This window comes from Sardina pilchardus, chromosome 3, assembly GCF_963854185.1.
Source record: "Sardina pilchardus chromosome 3, fSarPil1.1, whole genome shotgun sequence".
NCBI classification, from domain to species: domain Eukaryota; kingdom Metazoa; phylum Chordata; class Actinopteri; order Clupeiformes; family Clupeidae; genus Sardina; species Sardina pilchardus.
The window spans coordinates 6830436-6856038 of NC_084996.1; positions in this window are offsets into that span (position 1 = coordinate 6830436).

A 25603-nucleotide genomic window follows, 5' to 3' on the forward strand; every position below is an offset into this window, starting at 1 on the left:
TGAACAAAACCATAGCCTACAATCACGTTTCCCATTTCTGCGCATGACACCGCGGCTAGCCTAATAATAATAACAAATGGAACGATCATCATCACGCCACGATAAGATAGGCTATTAAATGTTTTTTTTTTTTTTTTTTTAAAGAATAGACCTTACTGTTTTTGCCTAGCTGGCTAAGACAAAGACAAAACAATGCATTAGGATCTGCATTGAAGATGTTATAACCACAGCCAAGTAGGCTATCGTAACGTGAATATGAGGTAGCCTAGTCTTTATGACATCATGCACCTTTCCAGCTTTGTGACGTAGTTGAGGCCTAATGTGACCAGCACTGCAGGTGTTCTCTCGATACACAAAGTGTTCTGCAGTGTTACTAAAGGGCATGCATTTCAGTGTAGCTCTTTATTTGTAAGTGATGGCGAATAATCCAGGAAGTTTGAACAGGGGACCTCCAGACCTTGGGGTATGTCTCCATTATGAGAGTGGAAACTTGAAATATTTTAAATTGTTTCTATTCCTACTGATAAACATCTAAACATCTAGATTCTCAGGATAAAAATATTGGATAGGTTCAACTGCTCTGACCAAATGTAATGGCCATTGGCCATGTTAAGTTATGGTTATGGTTATGGTTATTTAGCAGACGCCTTTTAAAGTGATAATGATTTGTACAATGAGACATTGTAATCCCCCCCCCCCCCCCCACCCCCCAGGAGGTTGTCCGTCGACATTTCAACTGGATTCTAGATGTGGACATCTGTGCAATCCGTGTCCCACGTTTCACCCGGCGGTTTTCAGCTGAGTAAGTCATCTGTAGAATGATAGCCAGCCTTTGAAGTCACACATTTATCTGTCACTATCCAGTGTCCATAAGTGTGTTATAAGCTTATTCTCTTTTTATTTCAGGGAATTGCTGATGATCAGAACAGCTTTCACTGTTGACGTATGTCTGTTTCTGTTTACCTTCGAATGTCCGCTTTGAGTGACTTTTTTTTATGATGCTTCTTGTAATGTTTACAAATTTGGGGAAAAGTATATCTTCAAATGCTGCAGTCCTACCAAAATCATGTTCAAATATCTCAGTTCTACATTCTGCATGTATACAGGCATGTGCAAATGTCCAGTGTGTGTGTCAAACAATCTATGATTTTTCTGATCTGGCTCTAGTTCTCTGAGGAGGACCTGAACTGGGTCATGGAGAAGATCATCAGGTACGTGTCCTTCCTCACGCTGGACATCATGACACCTGCCCTGATGGCGTGCAGAGAGATGGAGGAGAAACCCACCCAGAGAGAGTCTGCTCCTCTCTGCCACCCTGTAGTGCTGGTGCAGGCCGCAGCTGGCAGTGGGGACGTCCAAGATGCAGGAGAAGCAGGCACCAATGCCAGGCGTAGGATTATTGTCAACAATGTGGATTGCCCCATGCCCAACGTCAACAATCTTGCTGACCTGAGCAGATTTTTCTCCCAGTCGTTCAGGCAGTCAGTGGAGAGACAGACCATTGCCAAAGTGGGCAAATCTGTTGTTGACATGACAACCTTGCTCCTGGAGTCATTGGTGCCTGAGTATGCCCCTTGGACCAGAGGGTTTTATGGAGGATGCCAGGATGTCAGTGAGTTTCTCAGACGCCACAGGCACCTACCTGTCATGACTGCATCATTCTCAAACGTGATAGAGATCACCTCAGAGATGCTCACTGACATGAGGGAGGTCATCTTGCTCTGGGAAAGCAGCAGGACCCAGAGATGCATTCAGTTTGAGGACTTCAGAGGGTTTGTTTTCAAGCACTTCATTCTAGAGTCTACCAGAGCGCTGCTAGAGAGACTGATGAATGTTTCGAATGGTGTGCGGCTCTTTCATACCTCCACGGCAGGCATGCAAGCGGCGGAGATGCCATTTTCTCCACAGGTACGCCCCCCCCCCCCACAGCCTATACATATCAAATTACTACATCATAAGAAACTTGTTCTGTTTGTATTCATACACCTGACAAAAAACCGTTCTCTTAAAAAGATCTTCCGCTTAATCCCACTACTGTCCAATAAACCTTATGTGTTTCCACAGATGTTTATGCCAGAGAGAGACACTGTCAAGAAGCAGCTCATCAGCGCCATCTCAAAAGATGTGACATCGTTTCTATCTGAAGCTACAGACTTGATGTCCAGAATGACAGGTGTGATTTTGGACTGTTTGTTATATTCATGATGACTATACAATCATGTTATTCTGTGAAACTACATGTTTGTTTAAATGAAAGTGAAAGCCATACAAAATTATATAAATATTAGTAATAGATTAAATAATAACAATTAAGAAAACAGCGTAATGCGAATGAGAATCAATTTGTCAGAGAAGTTAAACAGCTGAGTCTTTAGATATGCTTATTGAAGATCCCAAAACTATCGCTAGAACAAAGAGCACAGCATAGCATATAGCATAATATGAAATAGCATAGGACTGCAGAGGCAGGGCTGGATTGCGAAATTGAAAGGTACACTATGCAAGAGAAACCAGTCATGAAACATCAAGCTCTTTGGAGAGGTTTTGCCTGTTGTTAATTCTTCACCTCCGTAACAAAAGCATATTCATTGTGTACAGGGGGGGATACGTCATGAGAAGTTTGCTATTTACAACAGAAGATTAACAATATTTAGATAAAACATTTGTATATCCTGCTCTTACAGTCTTACCACAGGCCATGCACACTGAAGTAGAAAGGCAGAACACAGACACTAACTCTGAGACTAAGACAGACAAAGACACGTCAGTCTCCTCTCCTCATCTGCCTGAGAACAGCGTCCAGTCTCAGGGGTCTGGTGGACACACTGCTCTGGTGGACAACGGAGTCACTGAAACAGTGGACGCCTGCAGCATCAGTGACAGCAGAAGCAGCAGCAGATCCAGCATCAGTGACAGCACTGGTAGCAGCAGATCCAGCAGCTGCAGCAGTGTAACGACTGATGCAAGCTCCAACGAGGTAAACCTAGGGTCATTCACCTTTGAGAAATAAAAGTAAACCTGGTGGTGTAGACCTGACTGTTGAAGTAAACTAACACCAAACCACATGACATCTACAGTATAAACTCTGAGGATCAACCGGTCAACAGTAGTCAATTTTCTTAGTTATCTGTGTGTGCCAGAGTCAGTCTTGACAAAGGTAGATTATTGCTTGATACATTTTTTCCTTACAAAAGGCTCTGGCCTGTGTGATCATAGTGCTCATTCTATTCACAACAGTTGGATAGATATTGTTAGTAGTAAGAAGGTCTTGAATGTTACATGTTCTGATAACTGATAAAGAATTGTGTCCTTTTGCCGTTGTTCTTTTTTCAGGACTCTGTAGATCTGGAGTCCACAAAAGATGTGACTAAGCAGAGAAGACGAAAGGTTTTCACGATCCAGTGGAGAGTTAAAGTAAGTACTTAATGTCACATTGCATGTTTATATTAACATACTGCATTATTGAGATGTTTATGCGGCTGATTTTTAATAATAAAACCATATGCTTTCAATCTCTTCCATGTATAGAGATCAGTTGCTCCAGCGCCAGGTAAGAAGAGTATATATGATATTATTCAGTATGATAGCTGATTAAGATTTTGACTCATGTATGTCATGTGATGTACTCAGTGCTTACAGGGAAGGAGGAACATTCTGTTGCCGCAGAGAAGACCAGGAGGCCATCATTAAAATCTCGTGTGGCGTCTGCCTTCTCCAGACTCTGCTGCTGCAAAGGTCAAGAGTGACCCCTTGTGGCAGGAGTAGGAGTTGTGCAAGAGTGACCTCTTGTGGTAGGAGTAGGAGCTGGGCAAATGGTGTGCAAATGGCATGCAGCTGGGAGGAGCAGTGGGGCTTTTTTTTGCAGAGACACCTGAATACAGGGAAAGTGAGACCGCATCCTTGCCTTTCATCTTGAAATTAAAAATGAAACTCTGCTAATTATCAGACTGGTTTCCTCTTTTCTATTTACAGACCTGCAAACTCCTCAGAGTAAAAAAGGTGACAGTGTGATGGGGATGGGGGGCATATACAGTGCCTATAGAAAGTCATCATACCCCTTTGAAATAGTTACTTTTTTGTCATACAGCCTGAAATCAAAACCCATTTAAATATATATTTATATTCCAGTTTTATTTACAAATGTAGCTGTACAACATCAAAGTAATGAAAAGCAGACAACAGTTCTGAAAATTATTGGGGGGAAAAAAAACTAGGGTTGGAAAAGTCATCATACCCTTGATTTAATTTTGTAGAGCTTCTTTTGGCTTTCATTACAGCCATCAATCTGTTTGGATATGTCTCTATTTGCTTTGCACAACTAGATTGGGGATTATTTCCCAATCTTCCTTTCAGAATTGTTCAAATTCAGTCAAATTCGGTGGGGAACGACGATGGGCTGCTCTCTTCAAGTCAATCCACAAATTTTCTATCTGGCACATGCTATTTCCTAAAATTTGTTCTACAATTATCACAGCAGTGTGAAATAGCAATAGTGCAAAATCAAATAGTACTTATAGAGCAATAGTGTCTGAACATTGAGGACTGTGTTGGTTAAATGACAATAGCATTTTCACAAATATGTACAGTATGTTTTGGAGAAAAACGGGTTTTGCTGCGAGTAGTCACTGTCGGGGCAAAAGAAACGATTGTTTCAATCGTCCTGCATTTGGTTATGCGGTAAAGCTTGCGGTTAATGCAGCATTATTTTAATAAATTCATTTTAAAAAGTTCACGTGAAAATCATTTTTTGTTGCAGGTGGACAATGGTCCAGGTGCCTGATAAAATTGTCGCACCAAGGGGCAGCGGCAGGTCGGAGCGGTGACCTCTGCCGAGCGAGGGACGCCGGTCACTGTTGCTGTGGCTGGCAACATCCAGGGCGGGTATATCCCACCCTTTTTTGTGTTCCCGAGGAAAAGATTTCAAGATCACTTCCTGCGGGGTGGACCTGTTGGCTGTACAGGGGCTGCCAACGGGTCTGGCTGGATGCAGGACCACTTCATCATTACATTTCTAATTCATTTTGTGAGAAACACCAGAGTAAACCCATCATTGAAGATGCTCCTGCTCCTTGATAATCACCAATCACATTTGTCAATTGGAGCCGTCAACCTCCGGCAGAAAACGGCATCATCTTGCTGTCCTTCCCATCCCACTGCACCCACCGGCTCCATCCAATGGACCGCAGTGTCTTTAGGCCCTTTAAGGGCTACATCAATTCAGCGGCTGACCAGTGGATGAGGAGCCATCCAGGCAGCAACCTGTCCATTTACGATGTGCCATCCCTTGTGGCGGCGGTTTTACCGAAGGCGGCAACACTGGAAAATGTGATGTTCGTGTTTTCAGACGGTGGAATCTGGCCATTCGACCCAACAGTCTTTAAGGAACCAGACTTTGTCCCATCCTTTGTCACTGACCGTCCTCCTCCTCTGGCGCCTTCTCCCCAGGCCCAGGCCCAGGCTGACCAGGCCCCAGACACCAGTGCCACTCCAGGTAGGTGACAATAAATACTTCAATAAATAAATAGATCAAATATATCTAAAAGTTCTGTTTTGCTTTGTAGCAAGGTCTGGCCCTAGGAAGGAGAGTTTAGTTTTTGCTTTGTTTTATCTACATGGTAGGAGTTTCATCATTACTAAAATATGGCTTAATGTTGCAGAACCACTGCAATACTCACCGACACACCATTGAAAGGTGGCTTTAGAAGAGGCGCAGTTGCAGAGTCTTTTCTCTGCCCCCACCACCACTGCCAGCACTGCTGATGTCGCCCCTGCCGCCTCAGTCTCCACTTCCAGGGCGGCAGACACCGATGTGTGAATTGGTTTCAGTGTACATTTTGTTATGGGTGAGCACATGAGGAATGCACAGAGGGTGGGGATTATTATGTATGCCACGATTGTGACAATGAATAAAAGTTGCATGAAAAAAATAATAAGGCTATAGGTAAGTGTTTCTATCCTATATAGCCATGTTCTTGCAGGGAAGAAAATAATCCTTGAGGCTTTATGAAATACAGTTAATGATTTTAGCAATTTGATCTGGTCTCTTTTTTTTATCACTGCCAACATCCACTATTTGAAGAAAGCTATCCTTTTGTCAAGTATTAGCAGTAATTTACCAAATATCATACAGCCTATCTTAGGTATAGGCTACTGGGGTCTCCGTTATCTTTTTCACACTGTTACATTAAATAACTGGATGCTTGCCAACTATTTCTCACCACAAATGGTAGACTACATTTACCATAACACACTTATTCCAGACTATAACTAGTTATCACAGTCTAGGAGTGTATCAACTTAAAGGAACACTTCACCGTTTTTTTTTTCCATATTAAACTATGTTATTCGCTTAATTAAGACAGTTGCGTGCACTCATTGGCTCTGGCGCGCGGCGCAACTTTGATAGCACTTAGCTAGCCCAATGCATTCATTAGGATCCAAACAGAGATTAAGTTAGAAGCGACCAAACACCTCCATGATTTCCCTATTAAAATACAGTTACACAAGTAGTCACACGACCAAGTATGGTGAGACAAAATAAAACGTGGTGCCAGAGCTGCCAACTTTTCAAAAAACCTTGGAGTGAGATTCTGTCAGGGGTGACCAAAAGTTTTTACCGCACTCGTCGCAATACCAAAATTATTGTTTCGATCCCGATACTAAGTCAAGAATTGTGATTTCGATACTTTTTCAATCATCAGTAACCTAATATTGAATATTGTGTGATCATTCACACCAGTGGCCATCTGAGATTCTGCTCAACCCTCCACACACAGAGAAAATGATAGTCATATGTTTCTATATCATATACAGTAATTTCCCGCATATAAGCCGCACTGTGTATAAGCCGCAGGACAGTGTTTTATGCAAGTTTAACGAAACAAAAGCATATTAACACCATATTAACTGCCCCCCTGTATTAACCTCATAGCTGAAGAAATTTTGCAAAATCAATGTATAAGCCGCGGCTAATTGTCGGGAAATTACGGTATTTTGGAATTCATAACTGTACATATTTTGTTGATAATGTTATATTTTACAATCTACATAATTATTAGTAGCTAAAAATGTTTAGTCATTCGTGTACTGATTTCAAGACTATTACACTTACTCAGGCCTATTTTTAAATGGTGTGTAGGCCTACAGTACAGTAGGTCTAATTGAGTGTGCATTAGTGGTGTGTGTAATTGAGTGCCTGTCGCTTTAAGAAATACGTGAATAGCTTTCTATCTCACGGTTTTACGCAAGTGAAATAAAAGATGCATGACAAGGATATGTGGATGCAATTAATTTTGCTTTCTGTGTCATTAGATAAAATACATGTTCAAAACACTAACAAGTCGAAGAAAATCTTTCAGGGATCATATTAGAAATGAGTGTCTTGCAATGTTCCTTTATGATTTTAGTGAGCACTATGATTTAGCTCTCTCCAGAAGTTATTTATCCATACGTTCCAGCAAACAAAACAGTGCAAAAAAAGTGCAACAAGTTAGTCTAAAGTAAACATGTAGGCTATTTTCTCCCGCGGGTGTCTCTTTCTTCTGTCGCAAACTTGGATGTCTATGTAACGAATAGCTAGCCTTCTGTACAGTGGCGCTTCTTAACACCATATACCGTTGGGGATTTTCAAAAGAAACGAACGAGTCTCAGCCCAAAATCAGATTTTGTTTTGCGTGAGAAAATGGATGTATGGCGTGAGTGCTTGTGAAAACAGGCAAAATCGTGTGTCACACGCCTAAAGCGTGAGAGTTGCCAGCTCTGTGGTGCATTTATAAGCAGGTAAAAGGAATAACTATATTGTGTGGCGGAATAATATTGAGAGCACTTAGACTCTGCACAGTAATATTCTCACTCCAAAGTGAAACTGAAAGTGCAAAAGTGAGGATATTACTGTGCCACACAATATAGTGTCTCGTTGCGGGGGAATGAAGCTCTTGCCCGCCAGCTGATCGTTGTGACGTCACGTGGAAAGTATGAATTAGAGGAGCAAGAGAGCGAACAGTGATGTTAGGTACCACACAGCTGTCAGATGGCTCAGCCTGGGCAAAGTGCTAAAAGGTTTTGGGTTATGAAATCAGAGATGAAAGAGGTTTTTGTGAGATGAAAAGCAAAACCATCCCAGAGCTGTCTGATAAGGATTGGATGGCAGATTTGCTGTTGATGTGACTGCAATGATGAATGAACTGAACACACAACTGCAGGGCAAGGGCCTTTTTGCTCATGAAATGCATACCCATGTGAAAGCCTTCATGACAAAGTTGCAATTCATTTCAAGGCAAATCGGCAGCAACAAACTCAAACACATGAAAACCTTGAAAGAAGTCAAAATCTTTTTGTGAAAATCAACTTTTTAACATCAGCGTTTCAGGAGTATGTCAACCACGATTGCACTGTGATGTGGTCTCTTCAAGGCTACTATAGACGCTGAACAGCACGGTAGACTTAGCAAGATAGCACTTAGCAAAGTCGGTATCAGTCTATAGCCATATCCAAATGTAAATGGATCATACCGTTCAAGTGTTTCCCATCCTTGAAGTAAGCATACTTATTCGCTGGATCTCGTGCAAACTAGATCCACTGTGGTCAATCGGTGGTGGTGCTACTGTATTTGCTGTTTGTCTCTGCAGGCAGATACTAATCGTCTATATGGTATCGTCCTAGTGGTTTGGATCGCAAGTACAATCTGTTAACTGAATTTTAGGCCCCATGCACACGTAGCCGGGTATCTGCTTAACCGAAGGTATTGGCCTACGTTTGAACCTGTCATCCACATGACAACGCATATAACCAAATGTTTAAAAAAACTCCGGCCAACGTCAGAATATGCGCCAAAACCACAACAAATCTGCTCTGACGTCAAACGTGCGACCTCTGTTCACTGCAGAAGCATGGATCTGAGTGCCTTGAGACCGCAGATGTTTGGTTATGTGTGGAAGATTTTTCTTCCCCAAAACGAGGTAATGTAGCCTGGAAAACCAGCGCCAACTGCTGGACGGCAAAATGCTTTGCCTGCAATTGGTCGTCTGGCCTCGGACCACTGTACATTTTGAAAACACTGCCCTGAATCTGGCAGATGGCAACTAAACCAATCACAACGCAGAGATGTGTTTTGAATCAACGCGGGCGGGGCAGAGGGCTCTGGGGCGGGGTTTTGAGGGAGTGACGACAGAGCAGTGAGACGCTGGCACAACAAGAAAGATGGCGGCGGCAATGGAACAGCGCTCGTTTGATTCAGCCTTGGCATCAGTTTTGGAAGAATTAGACTTGGGGTTTTCGTTAAAACGTGAGCAAGAGGAGGCTCTACGTTCATTCATTTTTAAGAAGGATGTTTTCGCCGTGTTACCGACAGGCTATGGCAAAAGTCTTAGTCACAGTCAGTTGCGCTGATTGGTCAGAGTGTTGGCCTATAGGCACAGACACGGTTTGAAAGACAACGGGTTGTGCTCATCAACAATGTTCCGTTGTATCCATTCATCGGAGCCAGACTAAATTAGACATCCAATAGAGCTCCACAGTCCCACCCACAGCCTTGTCCGGAAGTAAAAATCCAATACAATTTCTCCATTGACAACTGGAGAATAAGCCATAAAATCGTAACCGTCCATGGTAGACTTAAAACCAGCTACGATGTGACTAAGCGATTATACCGGCTCATATAGATGTCAAAAGTTAACGGGGCATCAACCTTGTTTTTGAGAAAACAACGTTTTATTCACGATTTAACGAGAGAGTACTACACTACCCAACACCCTACCGTGTAAAACTGGTGAAAGCAGAGCCTTTGATTGGTAGAGATCGCCGTTGCCATGGCAATCCCAAACAAACTGTACTCAACTTTTCCCGCGCCTATCGTCCGGCTAGCGTCTCGCTGGAACTTCAAAACTTAAAATGGCTGCAGGGCTGTCAGGACCAAGGGGGCAGCGAACGTTCTGAGAGTGTAGACAGTATGGCGGCCGCCATGCTAACGAGAAGACCGTGGCTAGCTGGCCATTCCATTGAATCCTATGGGGCGTAAGCGCCACTTTGACATCAAATTACGTTAGAGCTGAAGCGTTTTAAGCCTTTATATGAACATTTTCTATTGTCGGGGTACATACTACATTGTGAAATTGACATAATAATCTCGTAACGGTCTTATCGGCTGAGTAATTAACGTTTTTCCGAAGTCAATGCTAAAGTGTTAAAGGCGCATGCGTCCAGCGAGAGTAAAGCGTCGCCATAGGTCAGACTCGGTCAGACTACGTGCCTACGTCACATGTACGACAACTGAGCCTGCGCAGGAGACCTATGACGGCATAAGAAGACCTAAAAAAACCGTTGAAATTTGCTTCCTCGGTCTCTGCTGCCGTCTACGTGATAGCTCTGTCCATATCTTTTACTGTCTATGGTCAGGACCGATGTGTGGTCTTCCGAAAAAGAACAGTTTTCTCATCTTGAAGGTTGAATTTACTCAATGGAAACGGTAGGAAGTAATCATCTTCTTTTCTCAGATTAATATGGAACCATGTTAAACTATCGTTAGGCTGCAAATGTTGGAAATGTGTGTACGTTTGCAAAGCATCTTGGGATTTGAGTTCTCTAACTAGGAATTTAAGATATGTACACAGTCTTGTACCTTTCGCTTTTTTTACATTTTCTGTTCATTTTTTCACTCGAAATTACAAATTATATGCTTATGAGTCACATCGTAGCTGGTTAGCCGAAGGCATGGTCTAAAACTCTTTATATCCGGATTTTTCCAGAAGTCAATGGGAGAAATGAATGAGAAATTTTCTTCCGGACAAGCACCTCTCTCGGAGGAGGGGCGGGACTGTGGAGCTCTATCCATTTAGGCTGGTTTATCAGGCTAGAGGTAATGTGGATACAATTATTTTATAAATGGGGGTGGGGGGGTTCGGTTTTACAAATACCCGGCTACGTGTGTACATAGCCTTAGTGAAGGTCTGCCAGATCGTTCCCAATCTCTCCCATAAGCCCTCCTCGTTGAAAAACGTGTTTGTCGTCTTAAACATCATTGGCAACGTCTATAGACCTCATTGGCAGTGAATTAGTTAACAGGTTCTTGTTTCTGTTTCTCTATTCTGTCTTCTCATTTTGTAGACGAAAACAAAGACAGATTTTATGACAGTTTTTATATCATCCAAAACATTTGTCCCGTCTTTTTTCGTCAAAAGTAATGCATGTTAATATAGTCTTAGTCTGTGTTTCAGGACATTGGTGCAGTCTCGTCATAAGTTTTTTTTTTTATTTATGGGTATTACAATGTAAACTAAAAATCACTCAAGAGAGAACAGACCTCCGCCTGCATTGTTCTTTCTTGGTTGTCATACATTTGAACCCAAACTACTGCATTGTTCTTTCTTGGTTGTCATAAATTTGAACCCAAACTACTCAGATCGCAGATTACACTGCCACATGAAAAACATAACCGCCTCCTGCATCCAGACGGTGATATCACTCCCCAAATTAATCGTTTCTCACTTGGGTCATTTCAGATCTTCAGCAGTCTGCAATTTTTAAATGGCCCGTTACACTTGGTGTGCCATGGAGAAACTTGATAGACAGGTAAATAGCTAAAAATCTATTGACCCTTTTAAAGCCGATGTCATCAAAATAGTTGCACTATTTTTGGCAACGGGAGGCAGCATCCAGTTGTAGGCATTTACTGCATCAACATGTCTATTGCGTATACAGTTGTACAAATCGGTATTCCACCAGCAGACTAAAGTTTTATAGGATTCTGACAGGACCACGACCATTTCAGAGTACCGTAATGAGGTGAGATGAAAACAAAGGGAGGTGTAAATATCCTGGATGCAATAGAGCTCGACAGTCCTGCCCCTCCTCCGAGAGAGCTGCTTGCCCGGAAGTAAATTTCTCATTCATTTCTCCCATTGACTTCTGGAAAGATCCGGATATAAAGAGTTTTAGACCATGCCTTAGGCTAATCAGCTACGATGTGACTCATAAGCATATAACTTATACTTTCGAGTGAAAAAATGATCAGAAAATGTAAAAAAAAGTGAAAGGTACATATCTTAAATTCCGAAATAAAGAACTCAAATCCTGTGATGCTTTGCAAACGTACATTTCCAACATTTGTAGCCTAACGATAGTTTAACATGGTTCCATATTAATCTGAGAAAAGAAGATGATTACTTCCTAGCGTTTCCATTGAGTAAATTCAACCTTCAAGATAAGAAAACCGTTCTTTTTCGGAAGACCACACATCGGTTCTGACAGCCCTGCAGCCATTTTAAGTTTTGAAGTTCCAGCGAGACGATAGCTGGACGATAGGCGCGGGAAAAGTTGAGGCCGTTTGTTTGGGATTGCCATGGCAACGGCGATCTCTACCAATCAAAGGCTCTGCTTTCACCAGTTTCCCAGCAAGCAAATAACGTTCTGCTAACTTTAAGTAACGTTAGCTTTTGGTTCCCCTATGGTTCGTTTTTCAGCAACCTACTAATAACGTTCGAGAATGTTATCTCCAGGTTGTCAAAACAAATAACGTTCCCCTAACGTTTTTACAACTAAAAAAAGAAAAGTTATATTTTGGTTGAATCCCAACAAGCAAATAACGTTAGCCGTTGGTTCTCCTGTGGTTAGTTTATCAGTAACCTTCTAATACCCTGGAGAGAACGTTAGCTCCAGGTTATCAAAGTTCCCCAAACGTTATGACAACAAAAAAAGAAACGTTATATTCTGGTTGCATTTCTCTTTTCACACAACAGTGTTATTTAGTTGTTTTTTGGTATCTTATTTGTATAACCATATCGGTATTTTCTGGTTTTGTGCGTGGGGTTGATTATTGTTGATGAAAATCGCCTCAGAGTTTCTATGAGTTTCCAATTGAACACGGCCAGCAGCCACACTGCAACTTAGTAATAGAAATAAATAGGTACTGTGGTAAATTTCCATCTAAAAGGCCATGTACCACTCTGCAGTAGAAGAACTTGATGACCTGTTCCCTTTTAGAGTTCATACACTCGCCTATACGTCAGAACATGCAAGATTACAACACCTCTCCTCTCGCACGTACATCTCTCTGCTCGCACGCACACCTGGTGTCACATGACGCCCCAAGCATCACCTGGTGTTGCTGACCAGACAGATAACCGACTTCTAGATGTATAAAGAACAACAAAAAGGCACTTAGAGTGAGTTGCAATGACACGGACCGTCAATATCAGCCACGATTAATGATAGGAAAGCTTGGCCAACACCTACACACGATACACCCACGCTCACGCAATCCCAACCGACGCCTGGGAACTGTCAGAAGGCCCCTCGTTAAGAGTGATTAATCGACACCACCTGAAATCAAGAACTAGATGAAGTCACACGTTATTTTTTATGAACATACAAAAAAGGAGATCCACCATTGTAAACTTCCGGGTCAGAACCGATTGGTTCGTCACTGTTGTCAATCAACGGTCGGGGGGCGATCCCCGACTCCTGATTGGACGCGTGACGTAGGGAAACGGGGAGGCCCTGAATCGTAGCTGAATTGTGTAAAAGGGTATCCGCCGTTCATTCCGACATACCAGCATTGTCGTAGTGGAGGCATGTCTCCTTATGGGAAAAAGTCCCACCACTCCGACATATTTTTTTTTCATGGTCGCAGTGGCGGTATTTAACTTTTTTTTTCAAACAACGTGCCATTCCGACATGAGGTAATTAATAGGCTATTAATGTTACAGTTATTATTTTCCTGTCACTTCGTCTGTTTTATGACCTAGAAGGTTGTATTTGGCATCTGTGGATAGCTCTAGCTCTCCTCTTTTATCTGACATGCAAGCCATATATTTTTTACCATGGTTTCACGAGTAGCCTAAATCAAACGAAAGTAGCGGTAGCCGAAGCTATATGACATTCTTATTTGTTTGTCACTTCGTCTGTTTTTATAACACAAAAGGATCGATGAGTTTGGTATCAATGGAAAGCTCTGTTTCTCATCTTTCATTTGATATGCGTGTCTGTTGCCTGCGATGCCTGGTCCCGGAGTAATCTAAGCGAGAGCAGTGGCTGCGTGGAGCAATATAGACTGTAAATATGATAGGCCTATACTTTGATTTAAATTCATGATTTTATTTTATTTTCATACTTGATCGTACAGACACTGTCTAGTCTCGTTAAAGCCCCGGTTCTGCTCTTTCATGCAATATAGGTCTCATCTCGCTATGACTAATAATCGCGGAGCAATGTACAGAGAAAAATGGGTGTGTTTTTTGACGCACTTTGCGTCCGTCGGGCTCATAGGGTCCGTTAAATTGTCTTGGAAAAAAATAGGATTTGTAAATTGTCGGAATGGGGGTACTAAAATGTGTCGGATTGGCAGCATGTCTAAATAGCAGCATGTCGAAATAGAGGCATGTCTAAATGGAAGCATGTCGTAGTGGTGGCATGTCTGAGTGGCAGCATGTAACCGTGTAAAAGGCGACACATCGTAGCTCAGACTTCAGATCGTGCGCACTTTCTCATGGGAACGGGTCATCTTCAGATACTTTGATTCACTCTACTGCTTGGTGGTACTTAGTCAGACTTTGTTCGCTGTTCAGTACTTGTGAATTAAACCATTGTGGTCTACGCCAGCTCTCCAGAGTCTCAGTGTGTTTTATTGGATTCAACTATTGCCAGAGTGCTACTTTGCTCTTTTTACTACCTTTGCTATTTACAACAACATCGGAACCAGAGTGCTAATAGAACCTGATTGGACATCTACCGTGGTTTTCCACGACAGTACCTTTCCGGAAATGTTAATAAAGTGTTGTTAAAGCGTTGCCAGCTGCAGCAGCGACATTTCCGGAAAGGTACTGACTCGATTAAATCAGAGACACTTATGAGGAGACACTGCACTGGAAAAGTCGCCTAATGAAAAGCATGGGGTAACTTCGTAACGCAAAAGATGGCGGTTGTTTACACCGGTTTGCTATGGTTTGCACATGTCCCGCCTCTTCCAGTGCCGTTGCTCCAATCATTTGGCCGATCCTTGGCGGTCACGCTTTTTATTTTTTTATTTTTATTTTTAAAATATTTTTTTGGCTTCTGTGCCTTTAACTTTGACAGGACAGTAGAGAGAGACAGGAAGTGAATGGGTGAGAGAGCCGAGGCGGGATCCGGAAAGGACCAAGGGGCGGGAACCGAACCCGGGTCGCCAGCGTGCGGCGCAGGCGGCCCAGCCAGCCGCGCCACGGCTGGGGCGGCGGTCACGCTTTTTGAAAGTTGCGTCGTGAAGAATAGAGCATGCGCAGTCCAAAATTACCAGTAAGAAAAAGGCTTTTTAAGCGTTAATTTGATACAAAACCACCAAACCTTTTTAGTGATTGTAGTCTGATTTTCATCGTGATTTCAAACATGTGATTTGTATGTCTCTTACACCTCGGAACATGGACATCCAGCTCATCCACCCCATTCATTTAGATAGAGCCTGGTCTTGTTCCGGTCAAAGCATAGACCTAAAAGAAATGGACAAACAGACTCCGTTGTTCTCGATGGAAGGGGGCTGAAACAAAATTCCGTTTACTTTCCGTCGTACTGCGCAGACTCGTACTCACTTCGTGACGTTAACCTGCTGTAACTCGTCTGATAGATCGAAAAACTCTCAAATTGTTAACGTTCGTTTTTTAATATTATTATTATGTGTACTTGCCTCTAGGTAATGCTTTACCATATCAAACAGTAGGCTACCGTAGGCTACACGCATTTTCACTGATCTTGCGAATGACTCTTATGACGAATGGTTTTCGTGCAGGCTCAATCAGCTTCTTATCCAAACATTACGGGCGAACGTTAGCTTCCCTACAACCGACATGCTAAAATACTCCTTTACGGGAAACCAACGTAATATACGGGGAAGAAGTGAATTAATTTTGCCTTCGATACCCTGTATATAGAATACACAGAAGCTATAAGGGAGACAAAGGGCACATGTCACATGAAGTTATGGGATCGCAAAAAAATCTGAAATCTATGGCCGTCCAAGGGAGTTAGCAGAGCGTTGATCACCAGCTCATTTCGTGTTTCTACTTCCGGGAATATGCCTGCCCCCTTGGGTCAAAGTCGCTGCCCGACCCCATGGCCAATATGGCTGCCGAGTGACGTGACTTGCTTTAAAAAGACTTTGATTAAATTCATTCTGTACTCTCTATCCGACCACATAAAGACGTGGGAATACTTCGGTTTGGCTTTAGGGACCCTCTACTCACTACCACGTAAGTGTAGTGTTGTTTGGAACAGTAGAAGAGGTATAAAAATAGCGTTTTGTAGCGGCGAAAGGACGTGCCCCGGTCACTTCCAGGCTAACGAGTTTTGGTGAACTCGAACTTTCTCAAAATACATCCGAATTACATGATTTTGGTGTCAACTCAACGTATGTACTCCCAATAGTCCGAAAAATTTATCTAAAGTGCATTTCACTCCGGATTATCCCTTTAAAGACGCACCTTCGCTCACCCCCCCGCACTACGAACTCCGCCGTCTTCAGCCGAGCTTGCAGTAGGCTTGAATCTATTAGATTGGGCATCACGTAGCCTATGCAGCTAAATCGCTATTTTTAAACCATTAAAACGGTTCCAAGTAACTCTAACTGTATTGGTAGACTTCTGAGGGTCCTGACATTTAAAACGAGATACTTTGGAAGTGCACAGGAAGTTTATTAAAAAATACTGTTTATTCAAGCAGTACCTTCATAGAATCTCTCCGCTGGGCGCCATCTTGTAATCAAGTTGCGATAAACTGACTGACGAGCACAAACGAACAGGAAGGACAGGGGAACATATTACCTTTTTTGCCTAGAGAGCCACTTGTACTAAATCTTTTTTTACATTTCAGAAGAGCCACATAAAGATGGTTACAATAAGAGATTGGATATTTAACTTGTTACTTTCTTTCAACATTTTTTCGTAAATACATATTCTATATTAAAAGTAGGTTAATGTCACAATTAACTTTATATGTAAATGGGAATGACAGGCTAAATACAATAACGTTATCAACACATCTTTGCCATGTAATTTGCGAAACTGAACATCAGGCCCAATCTAGTGCTGCATGGACTTGCTGATGGCCTTGTAGACTGGCTCATATTCAGTGAGGTGACGTTTTATGCGAGCATTGAGGCTTTTATTTAATCTTTTGCTTTGTGAGCGCAAGTTTGTCTTGTTTAATATGTGATAAAGATGTCTGGCATATGTGTTTGCGTTCAAGATCAATCGCACGTCAGCGGGCAAAGCTTTGGAGAGCATTCCAGACAGCATTTAAACTAGTGGGACGTGGGATTTATCCTACCTCCAACTACGAAAGGTGCACTGGATCGCCTGTCGAAGTGGGACCTCCTACCCGCGAACTCGTAGGAGCTCGACCTGCCCCGACCTCAATAAAATTAAGTTGGAGGGTTATGGCGGCGCCCATGGAGACATACTCCTTGAGAGGTAACTTCAAGGAATACGCTATAAACTTCAGGGTGGGGTTGTTTTAGACACGGTCATTAACTTGTTCTTCATATTATGGCTTCAAATTGTGTCAACAAAGAATACAACGTATTGTGAAAGTAGTTATAACGTTATACAGTTAGCCTAGCCTAATATGCTAACGTTACGGCGCTATCCCATGTTTTCTAAACCTCCCACTCCAAAATGCTGGGAACGCTTTGAAGTGGGAGGTAGGATGTTTTAGGTAGGGTACGTCCCACCTCCTACTCGTTTGGATGAGGTCTAGTCTGCGTTGTGTGGAACCACCGCGGTCCAGCCCTGCACACGCCCGGACTCGAACCCGCGAGACAGCAGCACCTCGGATCGGGAGTCGAGCGCGCTAACAATCCAGCTAAAAGCCCAGGCTACTAGCTTTCATGCCAGCAGCGCTCTTGAAGTGTCGGGGAGTGAGGTTTACTAACGTTCCACAGCATAGCTAACCAGCTAGCACCCGTTACATAAGCTCTAGTCCGAACTGAATAGTAGGATTTCTCACATGCATAAGTGGAATCGAACATGGTTAAATTGTTAATGCTATGTTAACACTACCTTGTTTCAGTGTCAGTGTGCCACATGCAGCCTACGTTCCCGACCTGTAGGCTAACACAGACACGACCCTCCAGTAGGCTAACACTGTTATTTCAATGACCGCTCATAACATATTGTTTATCTTGATCCTGATGACCGACGTTACATGAAAATGTAAACAAACCTGGGCAGTAATTAGATGGCGACCACCGGCTCCAAGGACGATGGATCAGTACATCCACTGATGTAGGCATGTAAACCCAGCCTGACACAAAGTACTTGTAGGCATCCAAACTATTGAATGCTTTCAGATCACTACCTGTGTATGGCGATGGATTGTTAATGACATACTGGTAAAGATCATTAGGGGTGAAGTCTGGTAATGATAAGATCGTGATCTTCCGAACATCAGTCAACAATCCTGATGGAAGCAAGTAAACGTCATTTTCTATGCCTGCTAATTTCAATTTTTCCAAATACCTCTCCCTCTGCTCACCCTGTAAATGTCCCACATCGCTGGACAGTGAAGGCGACTTATGCATTTTATTTGACTCCGTTTTCGTTTCTAATTTTAGTTTTCTCATTCATTCAAACAGCAGTAACCATAGGCAGTAACTCAACTTACATGTCCAACATGGCGGCCGCTTGTGCGAAGGTCACGTGAGTGGGAAGGGTCAATACATTTCTGTGTAGTTTGGCTTGCCAGGCTAGCTCTTCTCCATTTCCAGATTAATTCTCTCCTGCTCTCTCATTTTCTATACAATCTCCCTCGTCTGTCGGTTCTTCTCCTTCAGCTTTTTCTCAGCCTCTCCCAAAATGATTTCCCGTTCTCTCGCTTTCTCTTCCATCACTGTGTCTCAATTGGCGCACTTCTGCACTTCAAAATACTTATAGTTTGAGTGTGTGAGGGCGTTCACACTGAAACTTCGAACGACACGAAGGGTACTGCAAGTCCCCGGATGGTGCACTCATAATGGTCAAAAAGTTGAGTGTGGAACGCTGGACACTTCTCGCCCTTAACGGACGCCATCTTGGCTATATAATGGAAGGGGAGGGAGTATTTTCAAACTCGTAGAAATCGCGGTAGAGAAATCTGAATCAGCAGCAGTGGAAAACATAATGTACAGAGGTACAAGTAAAGTTACAACAAACTGTTCATGTTTTGGTCATGGTGGAATTGAGGACAACATCTTTTGTCTTTACCTTCCCTGTATCTTCTACCATGTTTTCTGCCTCAACTTTTTGGAATTCTTTTTCTTCCTCTCCTCCCATCTCCCTTATCCGTCTCTCATTCTCCTTTCCCTTTTCTTTCAACATGTCTTCTTCCTCCATTGTTTTCACCGTCTCCTCTGTCTCCTAATAGATACTGTAGATTTATAAACACGGTTAATGAGTGAACCCATACATTATATATCAACCAACATGCCGGACCATTTCAAATATAACTAGAAATGTTCATGTCCGAGGACCTGCAAGAGTGGCCTTGCAAAAATGCTAACTAAGCTAACAATAATAACCAAAAAAACGGCAAAGAAGCTATGCTAACAATGTTAACCAGGTTGATTAGCTAACTTGCAGCAAGCCCACTAATCATAATTCCTTTTACTGCATGCTATTAACAACTGAAATATGAGTATCTTGCTTGTACATAAGCGTTCAGTATCAGCTTATTAATGTGTATATACTCACTGCTGCTGTCTTGCCCAAATCTCTCGGCGCCTTCTATCCACAATCTCTCTCATGCCCTGCCACCTTTCTCTCCAGCTCCTCCACTCCACCCACTGTTCCAGCTCTCTCGTGCTGGGGGTCAGCCTCCCCTCCTGGAAGTTGGGGTCCAGCTGCCCTTCAGAGGGGACAAGGGGAATCCTATGTGAGCTTTCAGCCATGGTCACATCACCAGGCCTTGTGGTATATACTGGAGTCTTCTGCTGTTTGGCTCTCTTTCCCTGTATTTATAACACTGTTCTGTGGAAGAGATGCATAATTTGGCCAGGGTAAGAGAAAAAAAGAGAACTAGAAATGTGCATGTCCGAGTACCTGCAAGATGGGCTTGCTAAAATGTTAACTATGCTAACCAGGTTGATTAGCTAAATTAGCTGATGATTTCTAGCATTTATGTGAAAAATGCTAACTATGCTAACAATGCCAACCTAGCTAATGACTTCTATTATGTCAACAATGCCTAAAAAACACAGGCTGCAAAAAAATACCAAAAATATAATTCCCCCATTAATTTCAATGGGACCAAAATCCGGCGGAAAACGTGAATACCGGAAAAACGACAACCAGCAGCCATCCGACTCTCTTATCCGTACACGATGACACAAGGACTTGACATTCTGATGCACTGACATGTTCATTGACACAAATATTTAGTTTTGAGAGATGAACTAGTGTTGTTTTAATTGAGCAAAGATAAATCCAATAACAATAACCCAATAACTGTTCCAATAACATTACTTGAAAAACAAAATTAAAAAATGATTTATGGAAATACATTAAACTGGTGGATATAGCATTTTAGAAAATAGCTCTCCAATATATTATATGTAGGTGCTGAAATGAGTGGGAATAGCATTGGAAACCACATACATGTACTCTCGGCACGGAGCACAGCAGTGCTGCAGAACAGTCCCTCTACCACAGGTGTCTGGCTCATTGTAGCTCCACACCCACACATTGTTTTTATTTTTAGGTGGAATGAGCTGCAGTACCTGCTTTCATAAAGCTCTGTTGGAGCGCTTGAGAAGACAACCTGCACAGCACACATACATTAAACATATAGTCTACAATCAATTTGTCTGTAGGAAACAGCTTCTGAAAAGGTACATTTGGGCATACCTCTTCCACTGCAATTTGAAAACAGATTTTGTCTTTGGAGACCACCGCAGCTGCCCTCTCCCTAGTAGTTGACTCCACACCCTGAATGAATTCAAAGACTTCTGGCACCTGACGGAGGTCTTTCAGCTATGACATGGGTGCAGCTGTAGTGACATGAGCAGAAACAACAATACATTCTCCTGTCTCTAGGGTACCTGTCACTACAGTGCAGCCCTGTCTCCCTTTCAATACATATTTTGTGATATCAAATGGGATAGGGATGAGTATATCCGAGGATCCCTGAAAGCACAAAACCACATGTTAAATGCTTCTGATGTAAAGTATGGCTAAAATATGTGTAACCCCTTCTAGGTGTGCATTACCAGGCACGTTACATTAAAATAGTAAACTTTAAATAATGGCACTAACAGGACCCTAAGCTCTCAGTGGTGGTGTGATGAGCTGGCTGAAAATATTCCTGATACCACCAGTAGGGTAGCAGTTTAACAAGAGGATTTAAATAATTAAATATTAGCGCGGTGCCTCCACTGTAAGAATTACTACACTCACCTTATCGCTCGTGTATGACGTAAAGTTACAGAACAAACTATATGAAATGGGAAAGTGTTCATTGAACTAATGGTGAATGCATTAATAAACTAATTGCCAAGTGCACCCAAGAGTAGAGTATGGTATAATGAAGAGTATTTATTTAATAACAATAGTAAGAAATATCAACGGACAATCGACAACAAACTTCCTGACGTGAAGCGGGGGAAAACAATTTTCCCTCACAGGCAAACGCCCAACCGTTGCTATTTTTCTTAGCCAGCTAGCTAGCAGCTAAGTTAAGCTAAACATTTAGCCTACCCCAGTGTGAAAAGACAGTGAACATAGACATATATCATTAAAATCACAAAAACACAGAGATCACAACAGTAGCGATAGTATCGTCATGATATACAATAATCACAATAAAACAAGCGCGCAGTTGGGGCCCGGTGGTGCACAGTGACAGCTCTTTGAGCTGCAGACAGAACAGCAACCGCTGAACTGCCTCTCCAAACTCGCCGGCGATCCGAGCGAGAGACAGAGAGAAAAGTGTGGTGTGTGTCAGTGTAAGTGTGTTACTCACGATCCACCGTTCGAAACACGATCGTCCTCCAGGCAAGCCGGCTGCAGACAAACCCCAGCGGTGGTTCTCTGATGGGCCCAGCACCAGAGAACGGGAGACGGGTGACTGGCAGACCCCGTTGATCACGGTAGTCCTGCAAGCTAGCCTGCTGCGGTTGGTGTCTCTGGTGGGCCCAGCACCAGAGAAACTATGCGTCCCTCCGAGACAGGGTTACTCCGGCCTACTGCTTGGCCCCCACATTGCTGCTTGCAGCTTTATTATTATTCCACAGCTCTGATTGGTCGAACTCAACCGTACTGTAAAAAGTTCTGAAATTTGGCATAGGCCTACTTATTTTACTCACAATTCTAAGAACTTTCACCAACTTACAGACTCTTAACCTCAAACCTCTAGCGCCACCAACAGGTCAAAATTCATCAATTTCTCAACAACATTAATGCAAGAAGTGAAAGTTTTTTTGTTTAAAGCAGCTTTTTGATTGAAGTAATGTTTTTTTTTTGTTTGGGCCATAATATTGTTTTTTATTATTCAATAGAAAAAGATGTTGCTTCAAAGAAAAAAACAAATCAATCAAAACCCCAACTTCAATAGAACTGAAAAAAACTATTTCAGTCATTGAAAAAAGTTTTTGAATGCCAAAACTATTTGAGACCCAAAGAATTGCATTTCAACCCTTTTTCCCTTTTGGAGGTAAAAGTTTTGAAGTGTTTTTTCTTTTGATTGAATCATTTTGAGACAAACGTACCGCAGAGGGCGGATGCTTTTCCATTGGCAGACATATTTGACTGACAAAGGTCTAAACCAATCATGTCTTTCTGACCAACAAGGCAGAGAATTTATGGTTGCCGGAAAGCCAGGGACTAGGCTAAAGAGAGCTGTGGTGGAGTTGTTGGGTCTTTTTCTATTGAATAATAAAGACACAAATGTCCTACCCATATTATGGCCCAAACAAACAAAAAAACATTACTTCAATCAAAAAAGCTGCTTTAAACAAAAAACTTTCACTTCTATCACAAAAAAACATTTTCAATCAAAGGAAAAAGGTTTTCAAAGTCTCAATTTTTTTTGCATTCAAATACTTTTTTTCTTTGAATGTGTTTTCTTTGACAAAGAGAATGTTTTTTTGATTGAGGATATATTTTTTTGATTGAAGCACACTCTTTTATGATTGAATAACAAATCTACCTCCATATATGTTGAACTGTTACAGTTAACGTTAGGCTACAATTTGAACAGTTGAACAGTTTTGACAGCTACAGTCAATGTTGAGGTGGTAAGTAGACTGCAATAAATCAACATTGCATTCGGATGATATTAAATTGAAACTTTACCTCGTTGTTAGTCTATATCAAAAGCGGTTGTTCACTTTGTGTGCAAGACGCTATTTTTCGCGTCTTTTTTATTCCAATTAGGGGAGAAACGAGAATGCGCACACATTCCGAATAACTTACACCTGGCTTGACAGAGTCACTCCTATTCATCCTGGATTGGTGTTAGTGAAACGAGTTGAGCAAGGATGACTAGACAACGCTATGTCAAACCTGGCTTTATCCCTTATCTTGGATGTCTTAATTCTGCTTTCAAATACCCCTCAGGTCAGATTCCTGTGTATTTATCTTGACATTTGTCTTGGTCTTTGTTTGATCAGTTACTGTGAAATAGCCTAGTGGTCACTCATATGTCTTTGTTTGTAATGCTAATCGGACCATACTTGTTATGTATCAAGTTATTCATTATATGTTTGATTTCAAACATTGACATCCTTGTTATCTATCAAGACACGGATGTCATTATCCACCACATGACGTTTCTGCTGCTTAAAGAAATCTGGCAACTTTTCACATAGGTCATACACTTGGTGCTGTCGGTATGAAACAAAACGAGAAAAAATATTGTTTTACCTAGCCTACATTCAGCAACGCCACCAGGCAGCTAACAGTGCTACACTCAGTGGGCATGTACCGATTGTTTTTGTTTTGTTTTCAGCCGACAGTACTTGGTGACCTCGAGAAACGGAGATGTAAAAAACTCAGATTTCTCCTTCAATATGTGCCTTGACAGACAATAACGTCTGCATGTATGCACCACGGTATGTACAGTAGCCTACAGTATATGCACAGCTCTGCCCAAGGGGTGTTTCCTGTGTTTTACTGTAAACTGTCATTTCTCCTTTGCACAATGCTGTAACAATTGTATATCAACTTCTGCATCTGTCAAACTGCTGAAGTTTGCAGACGACACCACTGTAGGCCTCATACGCGATGGGGAGGAATCTTCCTATCGGGGTGAGGTAGAAAAGCTGGTGCAGTGGTGTGCAGACAATAATCTAATCCTCAATACAACCAAAACCAAAGAACTCATAGTTGACTTTAGGAAAAAGGCAGATCAGCACTTTCCCATCTTCATTAATGGCCAGGTAGTGGAGTGGGTCCCCTCCTACCATTTCTTAGGCACCACTATCCATCAGTCCCTATATCATGGCACCCAAACACCAGTCTCATTATGTCCAAAGCCCATCAGAGATTACACTTCCTCCGTCAGCTGAGGAAATTTGGGGTCAGTTAAGCAGGCATGGTACACTTCTATCGGGCTACCATTGAAAGTGTACTCACCTTCTCCATCTTGGTCTGGTACGGTAGTGCCACCAGCCAGGACAAACAACGGCTTGAGAGGTTTGTGCGCAGGGCCTCAAAAATCATTGGCTGTAGTCTGCCTACCATAGCCTCACATTACATCACCAGAATTTCCAGGAAAACCAAAATCATCATTTCTGACCTCTCCCATCCAGCACACCATCTATTCACACCCTAACCATCAGGGAGAAGGTTCAGGAGTATCACATGTAAAACATCACGCTTTAGGGATAGTACCTATCCACAAGCTATTCGCCACCTGAACATGCAAGTACTTCATAACCTGGTTTACCTCTCTTTGCACTTTGCACAACTGAACCTTACTGATGCTTATTCTGTAATCCATGCACTTTTTCTTTGTGTGTTAAGTGTTGTTACCCCTGCTATTTATGTGTGCCTGTTTTGGCCTCAGTCTTGTGATGTTGTGTTGTCATTATGTGTGTTATATGTGAGCATACCAAAACACATTCCTATCAACTGTATTTTTATACAGTTGAAATGGCTATAATAAACTTGAACTAGTAAAAGCCTTTTTTTATATATATCATATACTGTTACACCGACTGTCAACAAATTGCAGTGCAAATGATATAGTCCAGGATAAATGTTAAATATCCAGTCTCTTGCAATCAACCCCATGGGCTCCACACACACACTGGACTCTAATGAAATTGTAGAAGCATATGAGGATCATTGATAGAGGTAGGATGCACCAGAAATCAATTGCAAGCGTCATAACAAAGGGTCTGAATGCTTATGTGAATGGAATAGATTGATGAGAATATATATATATATAATCCCTTTTAAGATGAGTCTGAAACATAACAAAATGTGGAAAACTTGAAAGGGTCTGACTCTGAACATTTCCTAATTGCACTTTACACTGTATACAACACACCTCAATAATGTGACTAAGATTGGAATATTCCACAACCCTTAATTCTCTGCTATAGCGTTTGTTAATTTAGGCATGTACAACTGCTTGCCAGCCTCATCTGTGGTAGCCTACGTAATTCACA